The sequence below is a fragment of the Ochotona princeps genome, chromosome 1 (assembly GCF_030435755.1).
Source record: "Ochotona princeps isolate mOchPri1 chromosome 1, mOchPri1.hap1, whole genome shotgun sequence".
Classification (NCBI taxonomy): domain Eukaryota; kingdom Metazoa; phylum Chordata; class Mammalia; order Lagomorpha; family Ochotonidae; genus Ochotona; species Ochotona princeps.
This window is the reverse complement of record NC_080832.1, coordinates 43,775,182-43,787,461: the sequence shown is the minus strand read 5'-3', so window position 1 is coordinate 43,787,461 and position 12,280 is coordinate 43,775,182.

Below are 12,280 nucleotides of genomic sequence, written 5' to 3'. Positions count from 1 at the left end.
CTGCTGTGGGCAATTTGGGAATGAGCCAGCAAAGGGATGGCCTCTCCATCTCTTTCTCTCTTTCTCTTTCTCTCTGCCTTGCAGATGTATAAAAATAAATAAATAAAATGACTTTATGCCACAAATCTATCCATCCATTTATTTCTACTTTGAAAAAGATCACAAATTCTCTGTGGGTTTAGTGAAACTAAGTGTCAGAATATTTACTGCTTTACCCTAGGTGAAGAGTACATGTATCCTTTAACCAGTCCCTAGTAATTGCAGAATCATTTGCAGGTCCTTCCTTACCTGAGAGCATTTCTACTAATCATTTTTCTTTTCAATCTTTTGGCTGCAAATCTAATACAATTTGCTGTAAGGTGGTTAGCAGCGAAACCTGTAGCTTCTCTCTGGCTGGCCTGGCTAGAGGCTAAGAGCTTTTGTTTTAGGATCTGATGCAGCTCCAACTCCACAAGATTATTAAAATGGTCATCCGGTGCTGCAGCAGCTGCCTGGATCTCAGACTCAATAATTCATGCATGCCAACTTACATTTCCCAAGAGAAATATTATTACAATTATGGACATCACGTTTCATTCATTTCTTCTGCCATTTTCTTATACGTGTGTCAGTTCCCATCTTTCCTTACCCAACCCAGCTGTCACAGGCCTCTCTGACAGATTACAATCTATTTGTCTTTGAATGGGGACATAGTTCTTTAGCTCTTTGCAACTCAAGATGCAAGTAGTACTAGCATCGTTGGAAGTTGGCACTGAAAGTGAAATCTTTATTACCCTGGCATTAGTTATACCTTTCTGGAACATTAGAACTCAATTAACTTTTCCCTTGGTGGTGAGGAGCTTAGAGAATAGGTTGAATTAGGACCCAGATGCTCACATAATGCTCCCTTCAATTTAATCAACACTCAGGGCTCAAAATATCAGGGGACAAAAAGCCAAACAGGACAATGGGATCACCAGGCTGAGACAACGTACTAAGAATTGGGTCATAATAAGTTTTGTTTGATCCTTTGTTTATACTGAGTTGTGGATATTTTGTGTGAATGATAAATGACAATTTCCTTAGAGGTTTGAAAATTAATAAATTCTCTGTAGGAAGCCTCTTTTTCAGAAAAGAAAACCTGGCAAAGTAATTGGCACATGAATGAGCTCTGCTGGTTGGTTACTGCCCTATTTTCTCCAGCTCAGTTCCCATAGGGTTTTTCTTGTGCATTTTAATTTATTCTGCCTTGTGAAATATCTGAACTGATTAAAAATGCTAGAATATTTGTATTTACACTTCTGGCAGTAAAGTAGATTGGACATCTGGAACGACTTTCCTATTTGAAACACTAAACTCTTGGATAGTTTTTTAAGTTTAAGAAAAATGATTTTGGAAAAATGGGAAGGGGGAAAATATGGAGGGTGAAAAGGGGGCACTGGGGGAATCTCTATACCCATAAAATGTATTATAGAAAATAATAAAATTAATGAAAAAATGATTTTAAACTACTGACACTTTTACAGCAAAAAATTAAAGACTTCCCAGACAGAAATGACAGCAAAAACTCTGGGAGGTGAGCAAATTAACCAGACTTTTTCTGAGTGTTTTAACAAAATCCTAGGGATGTTGAGGCCCATTTTGATTAACACACAATGTACAATGGGAGTCCAGTGGTGAGTCCAGAACCCATCTGAATGGAAGAGATCTGGAGTACCCGCATCAGGCTGATATCCCAGAGGGACGTGCCCTTCATTCCAGGGTGGCAAGCAGCAGAGATCTGGGATGACCATTTGGGGCAGTGGTTAAGAAGCTGCTTGGGATGCTTGCATCTCACATCAGGAGCCTACAGTTCAAGTCCTAGATCGGCTTTCATTCCAACTTCATGCTAATAATGCAAATCTTTGGAGGTAAAAGCTGTTGATTTGGGCTCTTGGTTCCCTGCCAGCCCCACGGGAGACAACCCTAGCTGGTTTTGTGCTCTTTGGCTCACTCTGGGATTGTTCCTTCACACCTGTTTTTGCCAGCTTCCATCAAATGTCAGACTAATGGTACTGTTTGATCTTGGACAACAAACCTCCAAATTGTGAGCCAAAAGAAACCTTTTTCTCCCCAGATGCTCCAGTCAGGTATTTTAAATAAAGTAAGAACAACAACAGAAGCTGACTAGTACAAGGTTGCTGCTGACTGCTAGTAGAGTTTTATAAAAGTAAAATGCATCTGTGACAGATACACCAATTACTCTAAACTGATCGATACACCTTGATACATATTTAGGAATGATTCCCATATCAAATTAAGCTACTATATGTCAATTAACAATACACAGGCTAGCTGAGCTGTAGTCATTTGAAGGTTTGATGGGGACCAGCACATGTGTTTGAGTTGGCTCACTCACATGGCTGGTGAGGTAAAGTTGGCCAATGGTTGCTGCATGTGGAGAAATTGCTTGAGCATCCTCACAATAGCATCTGATTTCTCCCAGAGCAAATAACACAAGAGAAATGCAAGCAACGATTGCAACGTCCTTTAGGATTTTGCCTCAGAGATTATACCAAATAATTTCTGTAATATTTTACTGCTTATACAGTCCAGCTGTGTTTATTGTGGGAATGTGAATCCTAGGAGGCAAAAAACGCTGAGAACCATTGGGTATTAGCTACTACCCCAGTCGTTGCTTATGTAACAGACTGACAAAAATGAAAAGGTTTATCACTCCCTGTCATGAGAGGGACAAAGTTACACTTACTAGGATCACATGCTAAAATCTCACAGGCAGAAAGAATTACGATATTCTATGGATCCATCAACCTTATGACGTCCTTCTGGGGAGAGAAACAGGGTCATTAAGCCGTGTTGTCTCTCAGTGCATACGTGTGAAATAATGAAAACTCTGCTCAACAGAAACAGGCACAACTCCCTTTGGGTGGTTTTTCTGCTGGCAGAACCTGAGACCACCGAGAGGGCGAGGTGACGGTGGACTCCTGGAACAAGAACCATAGGGGACAGTCTGATGGAGCATGTTTCTTATCCTAAAGCAGACACAACTTTAAAAATAGACTAGGAAAGCGGAAGACAGAAGGGCATTCCCTGACATTCCTCCCGCCCAACAATGACACTGTAATTGGCTGAAAGGCACGTCTATCTCTTTAGACCCTCCAATCATGTCACAGGTCAGGTTCTGCTCACAGGGCTGAAAGCTGTGCTTCAGGTCACGGGCAGGTAAGCTGTGAGTCACACCACAGGCAGTATTCAGGGGTGATCACCCACACAACTGTATCTAAAGTGTATGAGTTTTGTAGGAGATTTGAGCTTGTACCTAATTTATGACCCAGCAGTTCCACTTCAGTATGTACCTAAAAATTACTTTTTTGCATTTGCATACTAAAATGACATGTTCATAGATACCTTATTCCTAAGAGGAAAAAAATCATAAATAATTCTTCAATGGATAAACAAATTATGAAATGTCACTAATGTATGATACTTTGTAGTGATGCAAAGTGAATGAATTATTGGACCTTGTATGAGTTCGGACATCCTAAAAAGCAATGTTGAAATAAAGACTCGAATTACAGAGCAACACACATAATATATTCTTTAGAGCACCACAGATAATGAAATAAAATTATAGAGCAAAACAAGAGAATGATCAGCACAAAATGCAGGCATGTAATTGTTCCTGCAGGAGACAGATCAGGAAGCCATAGGACAGAAGCTCAAAGAGGCTCTAAGGGATTGATCATGTTCTGTTTCTCGAACGCCAGGAGTGTTGCTATTATTCCTTAAGCTCTACAGATAATGTTTTATAATACAGTCCTTTTGTAAAAATGATATGCTTCCCAATAAAAGAATTGGAAATTAAATTGTACTTAAGACACAGTTTAAAATGTCACAGCTATTTTAGCGAACAAATGCATGTTCTTAAATATTCATCATGACAGATCAAGCATCTCCCATCCTGCCTATCTCCCTGTAGATACAGAAAGTATAAATAAATTTGGAAAAGGGGACAGACTCTCCTTAATTAAAAAAATGCTACAAAAAAAGTCCTGGTAATTTGCCCTGAGCTCTTTCCAGGTCCCGATCTGGCTCTAGGTCACAGACCGGAGTTTCAGGAAAAAAGCTGAATTAGACTGAGAATGAAATGCCCAAATCGGGGCTTCATGCAAGACAGAGGAGAATGGAAAATTAATTTACCAGGTGGATTCACCAAGCCTCACAGCACCCAGAATTATAACATTAAAATATATTCTCCCTTTTTAGTCTCTTTGTTTTTAGATTTCAGAATGGAAACCTTACCAACTTTACTGTGATTCAAATGGCTGAAATACTAGGCTTTTCCTGTTGCTGAAAAGTATTTTTTTTTTTCTGCTGAGAAAGAATTTTTCCAGAAATAAAGCATGTTTTTTCCCAATAGGTATACTAATCACTAAAGTTTTTAAAAGCAAGATTTTTGCTAAATTATAGTTTTCAACAATGCATATGCATTTTAGTTACATGAATATATCAGAATAATTGGCATTTAAAAATCAGAAGTGTATTTGATAAAGCCTTGAATTACTCACAGTTCTTTGGTTGCAAAGAACCAAATCCAAACCTGAGTAATGAACATTAGAACATTTATTAAAAAAATATGGGATGTTTTATTGAAATAAAGCAGCAATTGACCAACCATACTTTGGAAAGGGCAGAAATTAGAAATTAGGTTAGCTCCAGGAATCTGTACTAAGGGATTTATTGGGTGATGTTTTTTTTTCCTTAGGTCGTACTATGAAAAATAAATTAGCTTCAATATTTTTTCAATGTATGCATTACTGTACTTAGCTTTCAAATGCCTGCTACGGTCTTGGTCATTTGACTATTTCTCAGCAAGAGGAAAATGTGATGGAATTAATAATTCCACCAAGACTACTATAATAAAAGAGTTAGAATACTGTCAGGAGAAGTCTAAGATTTTCCAAAGGAAAACCAAGGTACTTATTACAAAAAGAATAGGAGCATTGATGTTGGACTGGAAAAATAGCAAATTTCCACTATTTCCTTGAACAGATGCTAATTTCTTATGCAGAAAATTGTATATTTCAGTGCCACCCATCCTGGACACTGACCTAGTCTACCCAGCTGCCACGGCCAAATGCCATCATCTGGGGACGGAAAGAGCTCACATGTATCTTCTCAGAGTCCTCGATGCTGCAGCTCTGCAATCAGGGTGGGCGCGGAGTCAGGCTCTGGGATGGATTCACCCTCGGGCTCATGGCAGACACTCTTCCTGTGCCCTCACTTGACCTTTCCTCACTCTGGGTGTATGTGTGACAGTCTCTCTCTCCCTCTGCTTATGCCATGAATCCCACTGGGTTAGGACCTACTCTTATGATCTAATGAACCATAATTATCTCCGTCAAACCCTGTTTACAAATAAGATCACTTTGGAGTTCGGGCTTCAACATGAAATTTGAGATATGCAATTAAGTTTATGGTGGCCACCTAGATGGAATTCACAATTTGATTGTCGTGGAACCTCAGGTACAAAAGTGATGGCCGAGTCCAAGGAGCAAGTGCCAACCGTTTCCTGAGAAATCTGTTGGGGAAGTTGTCATGCTCTGTGGGGTTTATTGCTGCTGGCCACCAACCCTACCCTCCTACTTGACCAAAACACTCTGTATGCAAAGCCTAGGCTCTGGCCACAATGTCTGTGTGCTGATTGGCTTGTTCAATCTGCCCCCATTCTGTTCCAGCGGGAACAGTGTGTGCCTTGGCTCTGAGGCAAAAGTGGTATGCAACATGTGGCGTGCTATGGGATGAGGCTTGACAAGATGGCAGCATGCAGCTGTCAGGCTCTGTCAGAGACTTTGTTGCCTGTCCCAGCACCTGAAGCGGGAGCAAGAGAGAAAGAACCCCAGTATGTTTACAGATCCCTCAGACTGCTCTCCAAGGGAATACTGGAGAGAAACAAAAGTGGCTGAGGCTAGACCAGCCAAAGGTGAAAGAGGAGGCTGGTTTGGAACAGGTTGGGAAGAGAAGGGGTTAATCATCAGATCAGTCATTTTCCACAAAGGATGGTGGTTGTAGATTGTGTTACATTGACCTGGCTGGCCTAGAGAATTGTTTACTAACACACTCAACACATTTACTGAGCAATTATTTCATCTAAGTATTTTTTCTAGGGGCGAAAGACATAGCAATGGGTAAAAACCAAGACTTTTCCCTATAGAAGCTTACCTTCTAGAAAAATGGTTTGCATACTCTTATGGCAACATCAAATGAGACGCATAGATTGCCCAGGCAGGACTGGTTATGTTGGAATCTGTGGTCTAGTGATCTCTAGTGACTACTAATTTTTACCTTCGTCCCTATACTTCCTACAGCAAGTCACTACATACTCTGTGGCTTAACACAACACAAATGTCTTGTCTGAAAGTCCTACAGGTCAGAAATCCAAAAGGTATCTCACTGGGCTAAAATCAGGGCATCAAGAAGGCTAGGTTCTAGAAGCCCTGGGGAGAGTCCATTTCCTTGTGTCCTCCAGCTTCCCGAGACCACCTTCCTGGCTCTTGCTGGTCTTTTCATTTTCAAGGCCAGTGGTGTCCAGTCACATGTCTCTGATCTTATAGTGCTCTGAATTCACTCGGTTTGAATCTTATGACTACATTGGGTCTACACAGACAATCCTCCTAATCTCACTACCTCAATATCCCTCTTACCCTCATCTGCCCTGTCTGCTAACACACAGGTTCTGGGGCAGGAAAAGAGACAGTTTCCAGGGTTGGTAATTGTTTTGCCTGTGCTGTACCCATGTGTGCCCAATTCATAAAAGAGTCCTAATTTCTCCTTCCAGTTTTGTTCTCAGTGTGCAAGTGAGCAATAAAGTGACTGAAACACAGGGACAGCCAAAGTTCAATCGATTTCTGTTTCTTTTGCCGGAGTGGTTTCAAGAGCACCCTAGAGAGCTTGGTCTTTATTAGAGAGTTAAGTGTCCAAACTATAGACCTCTCCCAGTTCTGTGGACAAGGAGGCCCCAGCAGGTCACTTCTGGTTACCACACTTGATCCTGTAACCTTAAAATATTCTAGCCAGTATCTGCATACTTTTAACCATGAGTGCTCTGCTGTGCAAGCTTTCCTCCCTACAGGGTTCCTCATGGAACCCTTCAAAAACATCCCTGACACACTTCACAGCTCAGGCACAGGACAAAGATCCAGGTGGATAAGAGAAGGGGAACTGCGGCAAGGCATGCAAATGGGAACCTCCACTGCATTGGCCACTTTTGGCTGGCAGGCGGGGGGCACCTCATGGCCCAACTGCTTGAAAAGCAGCGGGCACCATCATGGCTCAGGCAGCCAGAGTGCCTATTGGAGCCAGGCTCCACCTGCTGGCCATCTGCCAATGAGCTCAGGGAACTTGAGGGTGAGAAATTACTGCCTAGGGACATCCATGGACAAGGTGAGGAATGAATCCTGAGGGACTCCCAATAATAGGGCCACTGTACTTGCAGGTAAGCAAGAGGATTAAGACCTGGTGGTTTGGAGGGGAGTGGAAGATCTGTATGGGTCAGACTGATTCACGAGTCCACATGGGAGTCGGAGATGGACTTGTTAGCACAAGACATTGCTGAATGCCACACGCCAGCCCACACGAAAGCTAGGGCTGGGGGCCTGCCTAGCAGGGCTAGATCCCAGTACCTGACTGTCAGAACAGGGGATAGATCACATTGTCAGGGTCATGTCACTAACCAGTACACAAGAGAACCAGGTCCTGGGGTAGATTCTGTGGAGGATAAGTGGGCCCAACCCTGTGGAAATACAAGTCCCATTGGTAAGCTTAAGAATTGGGGTGGTGGTTGAATCCCGCACGATAGCGTAATGGTTAAGGTTATCACCTTGAGTGTGCCAGGATCCTATATGGGTGCTGGTTCTAATCCTGGCAGCTCCACTTCCCATCCAGCTCCCTGCTTGTGGCCTGGGAAAGCAGTTGAAGATGGCCCAATGCCTTGGGCTCCTGCACCTGCAGGGATACCAGAAAGAAGTTCCTGGCTCCTGGCTTCGGATCGGCACAGCACTGGCCGTTGCAGCCACTTGGGGAGTGAATCATCAGACAATAGATCTTCCTCTCTGTTTTTGTTGGGGTGGTGATGGGATGAACTAGGTGTGATCATGGAACCTGCCAACACTCACTGATACTAGGGCCCAGAATAGGCTGAAAAGGCAAAGATGGAGGGGCAGGTTATGCCGGCCAAGGGCCTAGCACCCACTGGCATGTGTGAGATCTGTGTCTGGGAGTGGGCCAAGTGGGAGAACTTGGGAAACTCCCTTATGGGCTCAAAGCTCCACTGGTGAGCATATGGTTGAGACCTGGGGCGTCAGGCAGGCTGGGTAAGATAACTCCATCCAATGGCAAGTGTGTGGGTTGGTTTTCGAAGGGGGCAGACTGGAAAGAGCCAAGCAAAACTTCTGACAAGTGCAGAAACCAGGCTGCAATGTAGGTCATGCTGAACTAGGCTGTCACACCTGCCAGTTTGCATAAGTCAGGGATGGGAGCAGACTGAGTAGGGCCAGTTGCCAGCACCCATCAGTGAGAGTTGGGACTGGGGGCAGGCCAGATCAGGCCAGGTTACAGCATCCAAAGGCAAGGGCCAGAATAGGTAAGGGACTGTGCCAAGCTGGATCAGAGCAACCACTGGTGTATGTAAGATCAATGGCTGGGAACAGGTCTGATTGGGGAGCTAGGGTTAGGTGTGGCTGGGTTGTAGTTCCCACTGGGTGAGTGCGAGGGTCAGAGTGGGGGCTGCTGTTGGGTCTGGACATGGCTGCAGTGTCCCTCAGCACAAGTGTGGACTGGGTCTGGGGTGCACCAAACTGGGCCATACTATAGCACCTACTGGTGATCATGAGAACCAGGGTGGGTGTGGGACAGGCTGGGCTAGGTCTCTGCTGAGCCATGTGTGAGGTGTGTCTAGGTGTGGACCAGGCTTGGATGGACTTGTTACACCCAACAGTAAAAACCAGAATGGGTGAAGGCAGGTCAGGAAAGGCCACTATTCCTATGGACCCACTGGTGGGCACGAGATTTCGCAATGGGAGAAATTCTGATGGAGGAGCTTGGGGTACTCTTCTGTCAGGACACAGTCCCTGCAGGTGAGCACGAGAACCATGATAGGGAGCTGCCCAAACCAGGCCAGGTAATGGTACCCAGCAGCGTATGTTTGGCTCAGGTTGGGGGTGAACCAGGGTAGGCCAGTTAGTATCACCTGCTGGTGAATCTGAGCACCAGAATGGAGTGTGGATCAGGCTGGGTTGGGCCGCAACAAAAGTCAGTTCACATGAGGGCCAGGATTGGGAGTTGGCTGGGTTGGTCTAGGCTGTAGCCTCCACCAGCGTGAGCTGAAATTGGGGGAGGGCTTGGCCTGGCCAAGCTACAGCACCAACTGGCAAATGCTGAGGTGAGGCGGGCCCATGCCAGACTGGGCTGTAGCACCCAATGAGCACATGTGAGACCTAGTGGGGAGGGAGTAAACCTGGCAGTGGGGCTGTGTGGGGTTTGCCTGCTGGACCACCACTCCTACAGGACAGCATGAGAGCTGGGATAGGGACAGACCAGGCAGGGAGGGCTACAACACCTGTTGGCCTGCATGTGAACTGGATCAGGGGAAAGCCAGGCTGGATTGACTATACCCACTGATGAATGCAAAAGCCAGAGTGGGTATGGGCTGGTCGGGCTTTGTCGCAGAATCAGCTGGGAGAGGCTGGCACTGGGAACAAATTGTGTCAAGTTAAACTACAGAACCACCTGGAGAGTACAAGGTCCAGGAGTAAGAGTGGGTCCAGTTGAGAAACAGTGGACACCTGCCTCTTGGGTTGCCACTCCGACTGGTGAGAATGAGAACCAGGACTGGGGCAGGTTTGACTAGACAAAGTGTGACACCCACTGGCAGGTGTGTGGTCTCGATAGTGTGGCTGGTTGAGTTGAACTGGGCTTCAGTGCCTATTGACATGTAGGAGAGTTGAATGGGATGTGGGACAGAGTGGACCAGGGCAAGCATGGGAACCAGGGCAGGGGGCAGGCCTGGTGTGGGTTATTGCAGCCTGCTCCAACTAGGCTGCAGCTCCCACTGGTTTGTGTGAGGGTTGGGTGTATGGTGGGCAGGATCAGATTGGACTACAACACCCATTGGTTTACATAGAAGACAGGGCTGGAGACAGAAATGACCCAGCAATTGCAACTACCAGTATGTGTGACAGACTGTACCAGAACTGGTATTGGCAAGCACATGCAAGAATCAGGTCTGGGAACACTTCAGGTGAAGCTTTTGTGGGAATCCCCCCAACTGAATCACTGGACTCAGAACTGCAACCATGGAGAAAATTGCAGGTTCCGTGGCCTGATCATGGAGTGCATGTGGTTAGAGCTGAGCCTCCTCAGTGGCTTAGATGGAGCAGTGGGCAACACATCCAGGAGCACATGGAGGATATAGCAGTACCTTGGAGTCTGCAGAGAACTCCTGGTACCACAACAGAGGACAGAGGACAGAACAAATTGATCAACTACTCCAGCCAATTGCTGGCAGTGAATATCTGGGCAAATGGAGATTCTGAGGTGACTGTGTCAACCAGTGGATTGTAGAAATATTTCAGCGTGGTTGGAGTGGCAAGTTCAGCAGTAATTCAGAACTGTTGAGCAGGACCCTCAGAGCATGCCCCACATCGGGGACCTTGGGATGGCGTCAAGTGGCTGTCCTCCATCCCAGGGTGCAGAGGCATTTGGGTGGTGTCAAGTGGCTGTCCTGCATCCCAGGGTGCAGAGGCATTTGGGTGACGTCAAGTGGCTGTCCTCCATCCCAGGGTGCAGAGGCACTTGGGAGGCTGGGTGTGGCTTCTCCCCTTGTCTCCCGCTTCCCTCCAGATGCATGAAGGAGGGGGGGGGGGGGAAAGAATGTGGAAATGGTAGTCTCACCCACTTTCCTCTAGCCCTTTACCCTTTGCACCCTAATCAACTATGTAACAAATTTAAAAAACGACCCCTTCAAAAAAAAAAGAGAGAGAGAGAGAGAAGGGGAACTTACTTCTTCAATGTTTTTCTGGAGGAAGGTATTCTAAGACTTTTATAAAGTACAAGTATTACCACAATTTTTCTATAATTTTGCATATTTGAGGCATGAGGGAAAAAATGCCACTTGGGATATTTAGTAGTGACCCCATTTAAAATTAAATTAATTGACATTTCCTAGCAAGGTTTAGGCTGTAGTTTTTAAAATCTCTCCCAGGAGCAGATGTTAAAAGGACACAAAGGGCTGTCTTAAGTTTCTCTCTCTCTTCTCTCTCTTTTCCCCTTAAGCTAATGGCTGTGGTTTCCTAATTCCAGACAAAGAACTGCCAATCTCATACCAGCTGTGAAAAAGTAACCCTCTCCGGTACACAGGTGCATGAGGGGTGAGTGGGCGTGCAGCTGCTGCAGTGCCAGTGCCTGCCCTCAGTTTAGGAGGGGCTTCCCAGGTTGTGTGGCTCTCTAGCCCCTGGGACGAGACAGCCTAAGGCTGGCAGGGGCAGTGGTTTAAGATATGCAGGTGAGACTGGACCTGAGAGGGAGGCTGGCTGCCTAGATGTGCAGGAAGACGCTGCAGCTCGCTCTCGTGAGTAGGGCTGGTCTAACAGGGCAGGATGCTGGTGAGGGAAGGGTGTGCTGCGAAAGAGGTCGGAAAAGGAACACTGCGGTCACCTGGGCCTTTATTGGCTGTCGTTTCCCACGCTTCTGGGTCATCAGGTCAGGTTTACTTCTTTGGTGCAATGGAGTCTCCATTTCCCACAGGCTTCCCATTTCTCCCAGAGAGAGCCCCTGGGAGAAGCCGTGAAATTAAGTTCAGGTGGGCAGGCTTCCTCTTTGGAGGACAAACGCACAAGAGGTACCCAATAGGTAATATCCTCTTTCCTGGGCTCCCAGGGCAATTCTTTCTTCCTTTCTCAGCCATTTCTCTGCTCTCAGTTTTCCTTCCGCGCTGATAATCAGCATCTCATTTGCTCTGTCTAGCTGACTCGCAGCACAATACCCGCTACCATCTGGCCCTCTCCCTTCCTCCTCCACTGTGGCCGTCTCAAGTCTCAAGGGCATAGGCCGAAGAACAGAAGCTGCTATGCCAGAAGTAGACTCTCCTTTCCCACACTCTGAGCTGGAAAGAGAGTGAGAGGGATTTGGGGTTGGGGGGAGTCTGTGCTTCCACTTCACAATCTTGTCATCTGAATACCGGAAGCAGTCCTTCATTGTGCACAGACTTCTGCAGCCACGGTCATTTCTGTTAAAGCTAGGATTG